Source organism: Agelaius phoeniceus, chromosome 10, assembly GCF_051311805.1.
Source record: "Agelaius phoeniceus isolate bAgePho1 chromosome 10, bAgePho1.hap1, whole genome shotgun sequence".
In the NCBI taxonomy this organism is placed as follows: Eukaryota; Metazoa; Chordata; class Aves; order Passeriformes; family Icteridae; genus Agelaius; species Agelaius phoeniceus.
The window spans coordinates 26,122,766-26,138,810 of NC_135274.1; positions in this window are offsets into that span (position 1 = coordinate 26,122,766).

Below are 16,045 nucleotides of genomic sequence, written 5' to 3' on the forward strand. Positions count from 1 at the left end.
CTCCGCCTCCCCCCCGGCTTGGTACGGCGGTGCCACGCGTGTCACCGCGGGTCCCTCGCGTGTGGCCGCCGTGCCCCGTCCCGCGTTGCGTGCCGAGCTCCGAGCCGCGCTAATCCCGCCTTGGCAGCCGCCTCACGCCCCCGCCTCCATTTTAACCTCTTCGTGCTTCCACGCCAGGCGCGGGCGAACGGGGGGGAGCGCGCGTTGCGTGTGAAGGGCGGCTCGCCCCCCGCGGGGGTCATTAATTAAGATCTGCATTAATAGGAGCTGGCGAGAGCCCGCCTTGGCTGGGAGCGGGGTCTGGCCGCGCCGTGCCGGCAGCTGTTCCCGCCGTGCGTGATGGCGGCGGGCGGGGGGGCGGCGGCGGGCGGCGGCTCTCACGCGATGGCGGGGCTGACGTGCCGAGCCGGGGTGTCGTGAGGCGCGGCCGTGAGCTCAGCGCGGATCACCGCGGGCGGCGAGCGGGGGGAGCGCGGCAGGGCAGGCGGGGGAGACGGGGGGGAAGGCGGGCTGCAGCACGCAGCAGGCAGGCAGGCAGGAAGGGACGGGGGAACGGAGGCTGCTGCATCCCGGCCCCCCGGCTGTGCCCGCTGAGGAGGGGCTGGAGGGGGCTTGGCCAGAGGGAGCTGAAGGGATCCGGTCTTGGGGATCCCGTGTTTGGAGGGGCTGAGGGGAGCTTGTCCCAGAGGGTTCTGAGGGCATCCAGTTATTGGCAGGGACTGAGGGGAGCCTGTGCTGGAGGAGCAGGTGAGGGGATCCAGTCCTGTGGAGATGGAGGCGATCCTGTGCTTGGGGACCTGAAAGAGATGAACCAAGGGGTGCCTGTGGATGAGAAGATCCAGTCCCGGAGGGCTGAGGGGAGGCTATCGTAGAGGAAATAAAGGAAATCCTGTCTTTGGGGGTCTGAGGGAAGGTTGCACAGAGGGAGCCTGTCCTTCGGGAAGGCTGAGGGGATGTCCAAGGGGATCGGGGGAGATCCTGTCCTGGAGGTGTGGAGACCCTGGCAGAGCCATGCTGGGCCAGCCGGGATGCTCCCAGGCCAGAGCCCTGTGGGAAGCAGAGCACGGGAGAAGCACTCAGCTCTGAAGCAGCTGTTTCCTCCCGGCAGGAAGCCCTGACAAACTCCTCACGGAGCCCACCGCCCGCTCCACACATCCGCGCTGGCTCCGGGGGCTGAGGGGGGCGGTCAGCCCTGCCCGAGGCCTCGAGCCGCGGCCGGGCCGGAGCATGGCCGTGTCCGTGCCCGTGGCATGGTGCCGCTGTTCGTGCCAGCCCCGGCTCCCGGCACCGCTCGGGATCAGGTTCCAGGCGGCGCGAGCAGCTCCAAGGACAAACGAGCGGGCAAGAACCGAGTGCGTGACACGCAGCAGTCATAAGGCAGCTATTTCCATTGTTTTCCGGCAGGCTTTGTACCTTCTCAAACACACGTGGAAAGCCTCCCCGCTGCTTAGAAATCCCAGCCCAGAGGAGCAAAGTCCGTGCCAGTGTGCAGCTGGGGAAAAAGGAAATAAACATCAACACCCTCTTCGCACAAAGCGGGACCGGCCGAGGGGCTGGGAGGGTGAATAGGTGTGTCCACACCTGCAGCATTCTCTGGACAGTGAGAAATCCAACTTTATCCCAGCCCTCTGGCTTTAGGCTGCCCTTACATTGGCTCGGTACAAGGAGCGGTGCGGGGAAGCGCTTTTGCAGCATTGTCTGCAAACAGCTCCTCTGGGAAGCTCCGGTTGTTTTCCTAGGGAGGAGCAGAGCTCGGTTATCGCTCCGTAGGTACACAGGGGATTTGGGGAGGAGCGGGGGGTCCCGTGCCGGGCCCGCAGCACGGAGCAGCCGTGCGGCAGGAGGGGTCAGGGGAAGGACAGGGCTCGCAAGGCAGTGAGGTTATTTATTCCCGGTGCTCCCTGCACATCGCGTTGGTTCCCCTTTTCCAGCGCTATTTGCTGGGTTTGTTTGGTTTGCTCCGTTTGCCCCCTCTTTGCAAATGTCACAAGGACGAGAGTGAGGGGAGAGGGGCCTCAGTGGGAGGATGTTTGGAGAAGGGATCTGAGCGCCAGGGCTACCTGGGAGTCAAGGTCAGGCAGGTCGCTCTGTGCTAAGAACAGAAACTCTGCAGAGCAGCAGGGAAATGATAAAATCAGGGAGAGCAGGATGGAGCGGGGTGCTGGTGGTGTGTGCTGGAGGGCAGAGGGGAGGGAATGGTCCCACTCCCCAGAGGCACCGATGTGGCCCCACAGCAGAGCAAGAGGAGTGTGCTGGTGGCAGTGGGACATGCGGGGCAGCACCGGCATCCCGAGGGATGTGCTCCTGCTGTGACATTGCCAAATCAAAGTCAAGCTCTTGGCTGCAAGAGCACACGAGGTGACTCAGAGAAAGAAACCATATGATTAAGCAGCAGCTGAGTGCCAGAAGTGAAGAGCTGTCAAGGGTAATATCAGGAGTGTGTGCGTGGAGGACAGTGGGTTTATTTGCCACGATAGGAAAGGATTTGAAAGGGAATACAAGACGCTTGTATTGAGTCTGACTTGGCAGCAAGAGGAGTTGGGAAGGGTGCCAGGAAAAGCGTCAGGGATACAGGGCTGGAGTGAGGAGGGAATGCAGAGCACAGAGGCAGCTCTGGCAGTCAGGAAGGGGCACGGAGGGGCAGAGGGCACTGACCAGTCAGCAGGATGGAATCTGGAGAGGGAATCAAAGAATCATTAGAGCTGGAAAAGATCCCCAGGACTATGGAATCCGCCCTTTGACTGACCAAATCCTGCACTGTCACCAGCCCAGAGCCCTGAGTGCCACATCAGTCATTCCTTGGACACCTCCCTGGGCAGCCCCTTGGAGTGCTGAGAAACCCTTTCCATGAACAAATTCACCTGATGTCTAACCTGAACCTCCTCTGGCACAGCTTGAGGCTGGTTCCTCTTCTTGTGTCAAAAGGTCCAACCAAAAGCCCAACCCCTGGGAGATGGTGCAGAGGGGTGGGAGGTTTTGTTCTCTATTTTTAAGGCATTCAAGGGCATAGCTGTAAGATCTCCTAATGCTCCTGGGTGACAATGATGGTGGCACTCCTGATGGCTCCTCAGGCAAAACAGAGCTGTTACCACGAGGGTGAGGTGCAGGACTCAGCAGTTTCCCAGGAGCCTGCCAGGGAACTCCCATGGGATGGCAGAAACCCCATCAATCTTCCCTGCTCCCCCCAGCCACCAGCAATCTGCTCTTTCCTAATTTAAACACAGGAGCTGGAGGGAGCAAAACGTTTCTACTGATGCCTTAAAAAAAAAAAAAAAAACAAACCTGAAAATCCTGCCAAAACAGAAACTGCACACAAAGCCCTCCCCACTGACTGGAAGGGGACAAGGATGGATGAAACAAGACAGATGTTACAGCCTTGGTGAGCTACTGGAAGAAACACCGGGCAGTGATGAAGGAACTGTGGAGTCACTGTCAAACAGGAAAAGATAAAGAGAAAACAAAAGTGAAGGATGTTTAGAGGATGGAGCATCCCAAGGAGGATGGTGGGGCTCACTCGAATCCAGGGGGCAAGATCAGTGTGTGTGCATCATTCTGAGATCCAGCATGCAAAAACAATCCCTGGGTCTCCCAGCCTAGAAGGAAAGCCTCCAAGGAATGAGAATACCCATACAAGTAAGGACTAGTGAGGACAGTCTTTGCAAGCCCTGAGACTGTGTTATGATATTTAGTGGTGACACAGCTCTGGAGCTTTGTTTGGGCTCCTCTCCATCCCCTTGTAAACCCTTTTAAACAGCAGCAGGCAGTGCCTGGCAGGAGGTCAGGCTGCTCCTTCCTCCAGCTCACCTTAGTGCCCAGCTCCTGCTTTGGGATTGCCCTGCAGCGTCCTGGCACATCCTGACAGGAAAATGCAAATGTTGCATTTCCATGGCATGGCCTGACAATGTAAATTTATCTCCCACAAAGAGATAACCGCACGTGTGTGTTGGTTGCAGGCTGTTGCTACAACAGACTTGTTAAGAAGCAGCCCTACCCTTATATGTGCGGAACTGGGATGAAAATAAGGCGGGATAGGATTTTTCTTGCTTTGCTTTAGAACCTGTTTGCTCATCTGTCAAACCCACTGACTTCAAGAGGAGCAAGGGCAAGACTGCAGCTAACATCCAAACAGAGATAATGTTTACTGAAGTGCAGAAATGGTTATTTGTGCTCTCTGGAGGTAGATACTGGGGGAGGTGATGGCCAGAGGACGGCCCTCTGTACTGCCCTGACCAAGAGCTCGGCCGTCGTGTCCTGAGGACACCGCGGTGACCCGTGGCCACCTGAGGTGACCCATGGCCCGATGCCATCTCAGCTGGCAGCTCATGGAGCCTGGGGATGTGCTGGCTGCTTCCTGAGGGCTCTGCTGCAGAACCCTGCACAGACCCCTCAGCGTGGTTGTTCTGAGGCTCATCTAGCACTGCTCAGCATCACAAACTTTGCCCCCATTCCTGGGGATCTGTCAGCACGTGATGGTTTCCATAAGCTGTTTGCTATTTCAAAGTATCCTAAATAGTTTAAGGAAGGAGATTTTAGATTAAATTGCTTTAAAATCTTTAGGTTTCTTTGTGATTTATCCCAAATAAAAGCTATTGAAGGACTTGGCACAGCTGCCAGCAGAAGGCCCAGAGCTGTTGATGTGTTTGGGATCAAGAGTGGGGACTCCCTGCCGGGGATCCCTGAGCTTTAAGGTCCCTTGCAGCCCAAGCAGCTGTGACTCAGTTGTCAGAGGCACACAGAGAGGTGTCCATGGCTCTGGGGAAAGCAAACCCTGTGTGTGACCCATGAGAGGCAGGGGAGGCTTGTGAAATGGGCCAGTGTTTCCTGGTCACCATGGAGTCACCGAGGGAACAGGCAGATTTTCTTCCTGTTTACACAACATGGCACCAGCAGCTTTGTCCCCATCTCTGGTGGCCTGCAACCACCATTTGGAAGCCGTGGTGACACACCATGGTGATAACACACTGCCAGAGGGTTTCTGAAGAGGTCCCCAGCTCACACAGAACCCGGCCCTGCCACAGGATGCTGCAGTGCAGGAGGGCTGGGAGGAGATGCAGCCCCAGCCTGCAGCCACCAGGGCACGAGGGAGGGCACACCAAGGGTGGCCCAGATATGTCACAGGGAATTGTTCCTCAGGGAATGGCAACAACGACCTGCATCCAGTCTGTCCTGTGAGGGGCTGAGGGAGCTGGGAAGGGGCTCAGCGTGGAGAAAAGGGGGATCAGGGGGGCCCTTGTGGCTCTGCACAGCTCCTGGCAGGAGGGGACAGCCGGGGTGTCGGGCTGTGCTCCAGGGAACAGGGACAGGAGCAGAGGGAACGGCCCCAGGCTGGGCCAGGGGTGGACCCCAGGACGAGTTTCCCCATGGGAAGGGTTAAACTTTGGCAGGGGCTGCCCAGGGAGCTTTGGAGTGCCCATCCCTGGAGGTGTCCAGGGAAGGGCTGGAGGTGGCACTCGGTGCTCTGGGCTGGGGACAAGGTGGGGATCAGTCACAGCTTGGACTCAAAGCTGTGCGAGGGCTTTTCCAGCCTCAGGGATCCTGGGATCTCATCACTGTGTGCAAGACCAAGCCTTGCTGGGAGCTCAGGCTGGACCTGGGGTTCCTGCAGGGATTCAGGCTGCTGCCACACTCTGTGGGTCCATCCTAAAGTGCAGCAGCTGATGGCTTAAAGCCAAAGGTGCCACTCAGGACCCCACAGCCCTGTCACACCACACAGGGACAGTGCACTACAGAATTCACTGTTTTCTCATGGCACTGTAGTAAAGTAAAAGTGAATTCATTCCCAGGGCTTGCAGTGAGTGCTTTCGTGAGTCCCCATTTCACGGCAGAAAATTTCATTCCCAAAGAGTTTTGCTGTCGTGTGGTGATGGTGAGAAGTGACAGAGTCCCCAGCTGCACCAGCAGGCGCCACGCACGGGCTGTCACAGGGCATCAGTCACGGCTGCGCCACGGGAACCACGCACAGCCAGCCCGGCATCCCACCCTGCAGCCTCCCCTCACGAGCCATGGCTGTCTCCCTGCAGGACCCACAGTTACACACACACCAAGCTCCCTGACCTTTACCTGCTGGCCTTTCCCCCAGCGCTGAGAGGAAGGGCCGTGGGTTGTTCTGCGAGGTGAGAGCCACGTCCCCCAGCAGGATTTGGGGTGCCCAGCACTGGGATCAGCTCACAACGTGTCCCACTGTGCCTGTACTCTCCCTTCTCCCATTCCTCATGGGAGGGCACCACACTGAGCCCCCCTTTCTGGGGAGGGAACCTCCCTTTCCAGACCGAGTCAAGATCTGACTCCAAGCCTGCATTTTGGGAGCTCTGCAGTGTGTCACCTGCTGACCTGGGCTCGGTGCCTGCAGAACAAAAGCTCTCCCTGCTGCTGTTTGCTCTTTGCACAATATCCCTCTGAGTACACTTCCCATATCTGGGCCGATAGGGTGGGAGATACTCGCTGTAGTATCTTGCACTCACACAGGGAGGATCAGCACTTCCTGCTGGGGGTACAGCACTCCCCACCCCGAGATTAAGGGCACATTCAATATTTATCGAGCTGTCACACCTTGAGGCCCTGTCAGGATTGAGCTCCACGGTACCTGGTGCTCTAAAACCCTGATAAGAGCCAGTCCCACTCCCCCCGTGCCATGTGTGTCCCTGCTCACCACCAATGTCACAGTGCCCCGAGCTGCCACCCCGGTTATTTTAAGGATGGCAATAACTTCCACACAGGTGTCACCTTTCAGAACTCAAAAATAGAACTTTAGAAAGTGCTTCACGTAACCCTTACCCTGTAAAACCTTCCCAGTGGAGGGGAAGGGACCAGCAACAGTACACAGGAGTTTTGGGAATTAACTTGGAGCCAAAAAGAAGTGTAATTGGAGGTTATTTATACAGAGCCTTTTTCCTTCACAGACTGCACAGAAAGTGGATTGAACCATAAAATCCCAGAATCACTGGGGCTGGAAAAGCCCTTCAAGACCAAATCTGTGACCAATCCCCGTCCTGTCCCCAGCCCAGAGCACTGAGTGCCATGCCAGGCCTTCCTTGGACGCCTCCAGGGATGGTGAAATGATCAACTGGCAGAATAATCCTCATTTTACACTGAAAGAAAGGTTTGCTCAGACAGGCCAAGCCGAAAGAGCATCCAGATCTCTGGATTATAGAATCATGGAATGGTTTGGTTTGGGAGAGACATTAAAGTTCATCTCATTCCACCCTGCAGTGGGCAAGGACACCTTCCTCTATCCCAGGGTGCTCCAAACCCCATCCAACCTGGCCTTGGACACTTCCAGGGATTGTTCCATTGATTTCAGCCCACTGGATCACAGCTTTCCTGCTTTGTAATAAATCTATGATCAACAACAGACAATTCTGTCAAGGTGGTAAGGGCAATCAGGCAGGACTGATCACTTATGTTTGCAAATGTGTGAAGCTCCCTGTGGAAGTGCCTTTTGCCAGTTCTTTATGGGATCAGAGCACAGTCCCGTCCCCAATTCCCTGAAAGGCAGCACTTCCCAGCTGTGTGTGTCCCCAGTGAATCAGAGGCAAATCCTGTCTCTGCTTCCCAGCCCAGCCTCCCCTGCTCCATGGCACTCCAGAATGTGTCAGGACAGCAGCACAGCTGATCTGGCACGTCACCACTGCTCAAGGAAATGAAAATAAATACAGATTTATGAAGGAAGGCCCATTTCTGGCACCAGGCACGGATTTCCTGGCTGACTGCTAATACCAAAGTGCAGATCCTCTCTTTTAAAAACCAGCCAGGGGAAATCTCAGCAGTTCATGCCACAGCATTAAAACACAGGGTTCTAAAAATAGCATTACAGAGCCGGACTGGAAACAGCAGTAAAAACGAGAAAGGAAACCTTGTCCTTTTGTGTGCTTGGTTTTTTGAAAGCAAGGATGTTAAATTCAACCCCAAGAGCTCATTTCAAAGCAACAGGGTTTGGAAGGTGAGCTGGCAATATCAAAATAGCTACTGCACAGGGGCATTTCTCTGTTTAAATCTTACATTTATTTAAGATTTCCTAAACTTGCCTCTCTAAAAAGGAGGGCGTTTCCCAAACTCCATGTTCTCCATCACAGTTCTGTCATTCCTGCTCAACCACGTTCATTTATCCCGTGATCCTGATAAATAATCCACATGGATAGACTTGAAATTCAGCTATTTCACTCTTTGACCTGCAAATTCACATTCTGTGATACAACCCAGGTTCCTCATGCTGTTGCATTCCCTCAAATTCACGGGGAAAAGGGGAAAGAGGGAAGAATCTTTCCTGCCTGAGGGCCCCTTGGGAGACCACACAGGAAAACACATCTCATTATCCCACCATAACGTGGGAAAAATCAAGCATCCCCAGGCCAGGGAAGTGATGTCAGGGGCTGTAGGTTTCTCACAGCTGAATTAAATACACAACACCCACAAAAATCCCAGCTCAGTTGGATGGAGGATGGCTGGGACTCGCAGTTATCCCAGGAAATCAGCAATCCTTGCAGCACTGCTGAGCCAAGGAGATCCCCCGGGCCTGCCCCCGGCTGTGACTCCCTCCCTGGCAGGTTGGGAAAGCAAAGTTTGTGGGAATTTCTTGTGGTTTTCCCCTGGAAACAGAGTTTCTCAGGAATTAGGCTGAGCGGAGGAAGAGGTCAGTGGGATATTTGTACAGCTGGCCGATCAGGTTGCCTTGGTATGGATTTTCCAGAGGTCTGGTAACTTATGGACCTGCCAATCTGTTCCCAAACCTGACTCGTTAAACTCACTCACTAAGCACTTCAGTATGGCAAGAGCCAGCATTGCTTTGCCATATCTTTTAGCATTCTTGCTAATCCATAAAACTTAGCAACTCAGCATGAAAACCACAGGAAGAAAGAGCTAACGAGGTCCTCCTGTAAGGGTCTGTTTCTACAACTCCCATTAATGTTAATTGGCCTTATAAGAGACACAGCAAAAGGAAAACAGACGCTGGAAGATGGAAAAAAATCAACTTATTTGTGCAGCCGGGTACTGATCCCCTTTCCACAGCCTTGCTCAGTCCAACAGCTACGGCTCTTCTGGCTTTACCCCCTCAAAAGCCTCGAGACACACCGCAGATGACCAGACTGCCAAAGACACTCAGTCACATTACTTATGCTGTCACAGCACATGACTTAATAGGAAAAGAAGAATAAAATCCAAACCCACAACGGTATCAGGGGAGCACTTGAATTTCAGCATGTATTTGATTTGTAAGTAAAGTTTAAATTCTGAAAAACCTGGTCTGGGGAAGGTGTCCCTGCCCAGGGCAGGGGAGAATGGGAGGGGCTTTAAGGTCCCTCCCAACCATAACCAGGCAGGGTTTTTGATTCCATCAGCCCTCAAGGATGAGGAGATCAGGACAAAGGATGAGGAGATCAGGACAAAGGATGAGGAGATCAGGACAAGGCTGGGATGGAGGTGGCTGCAGGGAGTTGGTGCTCCCGAGGTGTCCTGGGCAGCGCTGGGGCCGGTGCCACCCACCTAGTGCTGCCAGGGCAGTTCCAGCTCTGCTGGGTGGGGCTGCAGCCAAACCAGCCCTCAGCTGAAACTCGTTCCCATAACTATTCAAATAAAGCATTTCCATAACCACAACCAACAACTGCCAGCGCTCTGTGAAGTGACAAAGAAAGGCTTTCTCAGATAAATTTTGCGAGAAGGAAGGTGAAAATGAGGGTGAGAGGTTTCGTTTGGGCCCGCATGAAGCCAGCTTTTGTTAGCTGATGTTTGTCCTTGTGGGAATCATAGGCTGTGATCAGATGGAATATATTGGGATTGTGCAGGGCCAGGAGCTGGACTCGATGATCCTTGTGAGTCCCTTCCAGCTCAGGATGTTCTGTGATCCAGTAAAACCTGACACATGCCAAACCCGAGGCATCAAAAGCCTTCTACGTGAAGCCCACAACAAAATGTCAGTCACAGACAAGGCACATTTAAAATAAATCAGGTTTAGAGTGGGTTTTTTTGTTATTACTGTAACTACACAGCAACCAGCAGCAATTCCTGTGCCCTCCCACCCCACCAGGATGCCAGCAATGGACCTGGCGCTGAGCTACCTCTCCTCAGCCTCCTGAAGGAGATCATTAAAATTCACTGCCAGTTAAAGCTCAGGCAGTGAGGAGGTGCCTGCCCAGCCCAGGGGGCTCAGGGATCACCAGCAGTGGCCCAGCCTCTCTCTCTCCCTCCCTCCTTCCCAACCCATCCCTTGCATCACTCCGTGTCCCGAGGCAGCATCTGCATTTTCCCACATGGGCCATTAAACTGAATAATGCACTGGTGTTTCCCGAGCAGAGGAGCTCCCCAGCAAAGTGCTGATTCTGGGAATTCTGGAGGGAGGAAGGGCTCTGGCAGGAGGAGGGGAAGAGCAAAGGGCCCTTCCCAGCCCTGCTAGAGGGGTGCCAGGCACACACAGCACACACATCTGTGCTCCTGGGCCCTCTCCAGCTGCGTTCTGGAGAATGCTAGACAGGAAATTGATGCCACAGGGCAAATATTCATTCTTCCCGACTTCCCTCCCAAAGCAAGCCCAGATTTGCCCTGGCTAGACTGGCTTCCTGCGGCCTCCCCGGAGCACCCCCGGCAGAAATGACGAAAATGTGTGTGAGGTGGAAAAACAAACAAACAAGGGCCTGCCAGATGTTTGCAACACCGAGCCGGGAGCACGGAGCTCACAGGAGCAGCTGATGCTCATGCTGCACTTCCAAGCCAGGCTCCGAGAATCTGCCGAGCCCAGCCTTCCACCCAGCACCCCCATTCCCACTAAATCCTATCCCCAAGGGCCACATCTCAAACCCTTCCAGGGATGGTGATGCCCCAGGCAGGAATGGGGGGTTTGGTGCTGCCTCCCTGAGAGCCAGGGTGATCAATCCTGCCTTTTCCCTCTTGTATCCCTGAGAGCCAGGGAGATGAATCCTGCCTTTTCCCTCTTGTATCCCTGAGAGCCAGGGTGATCAATCCTGCCTTTTCCCTGCTCACATCCTGGCGTGGGAGGTGACGAGGGTTTCGGAGGCACCACGGTTCCCCAATCTCCTCGGTGCCTCACCAGGTTCCCTGCCCCTGCCCGGCACACTCAGAGGAGCCCAGGCTGAGCTGTGCTCCCCGGGTTGTGTTGTGACCGCCCGTGCCGAGGTTTGGGCCAGCCCGAGCCGTGCAGAGGTCGGGGAGAACAAACCCCGGCATCGTTTGTACATCCCGTGCTGCTCTCGGCGGCGTTATCGCAGCCTTATCAGTGACAAACGAGCCATTGGAGCTGCCCAGCTGTGCTGCAGCCCCTCGGGAGGGCTGCAGGAGAGGGGCAGGACGCGGGGAAGAGCCGGGAGGAGCAGCCAGCGCTCAGCCCCGGGGATGGAGCGGGGCAGCTCCGTGCGATCCCAGCCAGCCCGGCCGGCCGCGGCCCCTGGAGCAGCAGCACGGACACGGATAAACCCCGAGATCAGCAGGAGCTCATCACCAGCCTGGCAGGACACCGACCCAGCCCCAGCTGCTCTGGGAATCCCATCCCAGCCAGGAATTCCCAATTCCCAATCTCCCACCCATCCCTGCCCTCTGGCACTGGGAGCCATTCCCTGGCTCCTGTCCCTCCATCCTTGTCCCCAGTCCCTCTGCAGCTCTCCTGGAGCCCCTTCAGGCCCTGCCAGGGGCTCTGAGCTCTCCCTGGAGCTGCTCCTGTCCAGGTGAGCCCCCCCAGCTCTCCCAGCCTGGCTCCAGCCCCCAGGGCATCTCCTTGGCCTCCTCTGGCCTGACCCCTGCAGCCCCAGACCAGGACACACGGGGTGCCCTGAATGCAAACCAATATTCCTCCTTTCCCTGCTTTGCTGCCTGCAATAATTATTGCTCTTTGTGCACTACAATGGCCTCCAGAACGTGGTACAAATGTGGGCACTATAAACACTTGTGTGGTTTTATCAGACAGTTCTGAAATGTGCTTCCCATGCCTAATGCTCTGGAAAATGGGCAGGAATGAGACAGAAAGCACCTGGAACGTCTCTGTCAGCAGGAGACTTCTGAGCTCAGCAGATCCCAGCTGAGATTATCTGGAAGAGGCATCAGTGGGTGCCTTGGCCTCGGAGCTGCATCCGAGTGCAAGGCAGAGCCCTTTGCTCTGCCTGTGCAAACACCGAGTTCATGGGAAACAAACAGCAACTTGATTCCATAGTGGTATTTACTGCAGCACTTCCCTGTCCTGTCCTTCCTGTGACCCGGCCAAGGGGGTCTGGGGTGGCTCTCAATGAACACCCGGCCTGGGGGAGCAGCACGAGCAGGCCAGGCTGGACAGGGCTTGGGAAAACCTGCTCTGGAGGAGAGCTGAGGTGGGAACAGCCAGGAACTGCCCCACCACTGGGGATGGACTAAGAGAGGGGCCCAGGCTCCAGGCTGGGCCATGAGCTGGGCAGCAGATCCATCCTCCACCATGGGTCACAGAACCACGGAATGGTTTGGGCTGGAAAGGACCTTAAATCCCATCCCGTGCCCCCCTGCCCTTGGGGACCCCTTCCACTGTCCCAGGCTGCTCCAAGCCCCCTCCAGCCTGGCCCTGGGCACTGGCAGGGATGCAGGGGCAGCCCCAGGCTCTGTGGAGGATCTCGCCCAGGCTGGGCCCATGTCCTGCCAGGAGCCCATCCCAGAGCAGCTGCAGCCCAGGCTCTGGATGGATCCTGCCCCGTGCAGCTGCAGGGGCCTGGGCGAGGCTGGCCCTGCTGAGCTGCAGAGGTACAAGGAGTGCACAGAGTGCACAGACAAACAAACCCCAGCGTGGATCAGCACATGGGAATGTGCTCCTCGTGCACGGGGAGAAGGCAGGAGATGATTTATCACGGGCTAATTACGCATGAGACAACTTGTACCCGGCTGGTTGGACGAGAGGGAGCCCGAAGAAAATTGAGGCAACAACAACCCTTGGGTCAACCTGACATTTGTTGTTGGGTCTGTGGGAAATTAGTCTCATAAAAACAGACTTTGTAGCCATAAGAGAAAAATAAATATTAATGCAGAGGATGTTCTGCGATGGTTGGATGGGGATGACACGGTGGGGATGGAGGAACCCCAGGGGCAGCCAGAGATGCTCCCTGTGTCCAACCCCCAGTTCTCACTCCTGTGTGAGAACCTCAGATTTGCACATCAAAAACTCCAAATAAAAAGATCCCTGCCCCCAGGCTGGGCAGGGGTTTGGTGCTGGGATCACGAGGCTCTGGTGTGTTGTGCTCTGTGCCACCCATGACTCAGCCCCTCATGAGGGACCAAATTCCCCTCCAGCAGAAGGAAACCCAGGGCCAGGCTGTGCCCATCCTGCTGTGACACCAAGGCACCCCGGCCTTGTCTCACTCTGCTTCTCCCAGCAGAAAGCAAAGGGATTTTTTTTTTTCCAGGCAAAACTCTGGTGAGCTATGGGAGAGCCACAGAAATCCCACGGAAGTCCTGGCAGAGCCACCCAGCCCTGGCATCCTGCTCCCAAGAAACCTCTCACTGCACCCATTTATGGTCCCACTCATCTCCAGCCCCTCTCCCAGAGCCCCTGCCCCAAGCCTGGAGGTCACATACCCAGGCTGCAGCCCAGGAGCTGGGGTGTTTCATCCTGGGCCACCACAATCCTGCATTTAAGGGGGTTTTACCCCTCACGGGGACATTGCTGTGCTTGGAGGCTGTGCAGGAGCTGGGCAGGCCCAGCCCTGCAGTTTCCCAGGGCTGGTTCAATGCAGCCCTGAAGGACCTGGTGTGACCTCAGAGCTGACCCTGCTTTGAGCAGGACGTTGGTGCAGACACCTCCCAAGGCTCCTTCACTCACAGGAACCTCCCCAGGAACCTTCCCCTCCTCTGCCTGTGCCTTCCTTGGAGCCACTTCCCCAAAGAGCCCTGCAGAGCTCTGCCCGGCAGCCCGGGAGGAGGGCACAGGAACATTTCCCACTCCAGGCTCATTCTCTGGTGAAATCCTGCAGCTGGACAGCCCCAGAGTCACCAGAACAAACCCCAGGCAGGGCAGAGCACTGTGTGTGCCCCTGGCCAGGGTGGCTGCCCCGGGAGCAGCGCTTGTGCCCTGTGGGCAGGGGCACGGTCTGGCTGTTCCTGTTTGTGCCCTGTGGGCAGGGGGCACAGTCTGGCTGTTCCTGTTTGTGCCCTGTGGGCAGGGGCACGGTCTGGCTGTTCCTGTTTGTGCCCTGTGGGCAGGGGGCTCGGTCTGGTCTGGCTGTTCCTGTTTGTGCCCTGTGGGCAGGGGCACAGTCTGGCTGTTCCTGTTTGTGCCCTGTGGGCAGGGGCACGGTCTGGCTGTTCCTGTTTGTGCCCTGTGGGCAGGGGGCTCGGTCTGGCTGTTCCTGTTTGTGCCCTGTGGGCAGGGGGCATGGTCTGGTCTGGCTGTTCCTGTTTGTGCCCTGTGGGCAGGGGGCACGGTCTGGCTGTTCCTGAGCACCTTTGGGCTGCTGACACTCGAGAGGCTGCTCCAGGAACAGCTCCTGCCCTTCTGCCCAGCTCCCAGATCAGCTCCTGCTCAGGCTGTTCCTTCCTCCCGGCCTCTGGGGCACCTTTATCCCGCTGTCCAGAACAGGCTGTTTCCTGACACATCCCAGGCACGGCACTGACCGCGGCAGGGGTGACCTCACCCTTCACTGGCACCGCCTCACTGCCCGCCTGTGCCTCCCTGACCTGGCAGCCCCCAGGTGCAGGGTCCCCAGGCAGTCACCGGAGCCCCCTGGGGCACCCCCACAGCCCCCGGGGTACCCCCACACCATCCCAGGCTCCTGGGGTACCCCACACCCCACTACAGGAACAGAAGCACCGCTCATGGCCCAGCCAGCCCAGCCAGGCCCCCTCGGCCATGTCACCACCGGTGCCACCCCCTCAGGGCCACCAGGTCCCCGATGGGCTTTTCCCAGCGCCGGCCTTGCCCAAAGGTGTGTCACCACCCCGGCAGTGACACAGCGAGATCCTTATCGCAAACACTCCTTTGTCACTTTGTCACCAGGTCCATCCTTCCCCCGCTGACAGCAGCGAAAGCAGGGCAGGGGCACGGCAGGACTGGCCCCAGAGGGGCTGGGGGCTCCAGAGGCTGCCCCGGGTGGGACAGGGCGGGGGCTGGAGCGGGGCACTATTGCTCCATCCATGTCACCGCCCGTTGTCACCTGAACCGGCACGAACAGAGCGGGGACATCCCCTGGCAGAGCCGGGGTCGGGCCCGTTCCATGTCAGGGTCCCTGTCAGGGGCAGGATTTGGGAACGGGCGATTTCTCAGGCCCGGCTCAGGTGTCCCTCGAGCAAACGGTGCCACGGCCGGCGCACGCGGGCCGCAATTAACAATTAACGTGATTAGGGGCACGCTCTGCCCCTGCCAGCTCTGCCCCACCGCCCCTGCCCAGGGAGCTGGGAGCGATCCCACAAATCCCCCATGGACCATGGGGGTCACCAGTGCTCGCTGGCCGGGCCCTGCGGTGACAGTGACACGGGACAGTGACACCGGGACAGTGACACCGGGACACGGCTGTGGCCCCCATGCCCAGTCCCGGGACCATCCCCGGGCCAGGCTCAGGTGGCCCAGAAGGGAACCCCAGGCCGTGTCACCGAGGCGGAGCCGCCGTGGGCTCAGCCCTGCAGGGTGGCTCAGACACTCAGCACATTGGCAAGGAAACACCATAAATATTTTCAGTGCATTGTCAGCGGCGCCTCCCGCCCCATCCCACAGCGCCAGGGAAGGTGGGAAGGGAAGGGAAGGGAAGGGAAGGGAAGGGAAGGGAAGGGAAGGTGGGAGCAGACTCTCCCAGGGAGTGTCCCCAGGCACTGCAGAGGAGAAGGACCCAGAAACGCAAAACCCCATGACAACATCCAAGGAAAAGCACTGCTGCCCGTGGGAAGTGGGAGAGGAGAGGGTGTCCCCACCCGGGGGGAGCAGCTGTGCCACCTCCCACTCCCATCCTGCTCATGCCAGGCCCAGCCTCGAGCGAGGAACGACTCAGCACAACCCCACAGAACAGCAACCCTCATTCCAAGGCTTTGGCTCCGAAGTCAACCCAAAATCTCCATTCTGGAGCCACCTCAGCCCAGTGCTAACCCCTTCGGAGCTGCA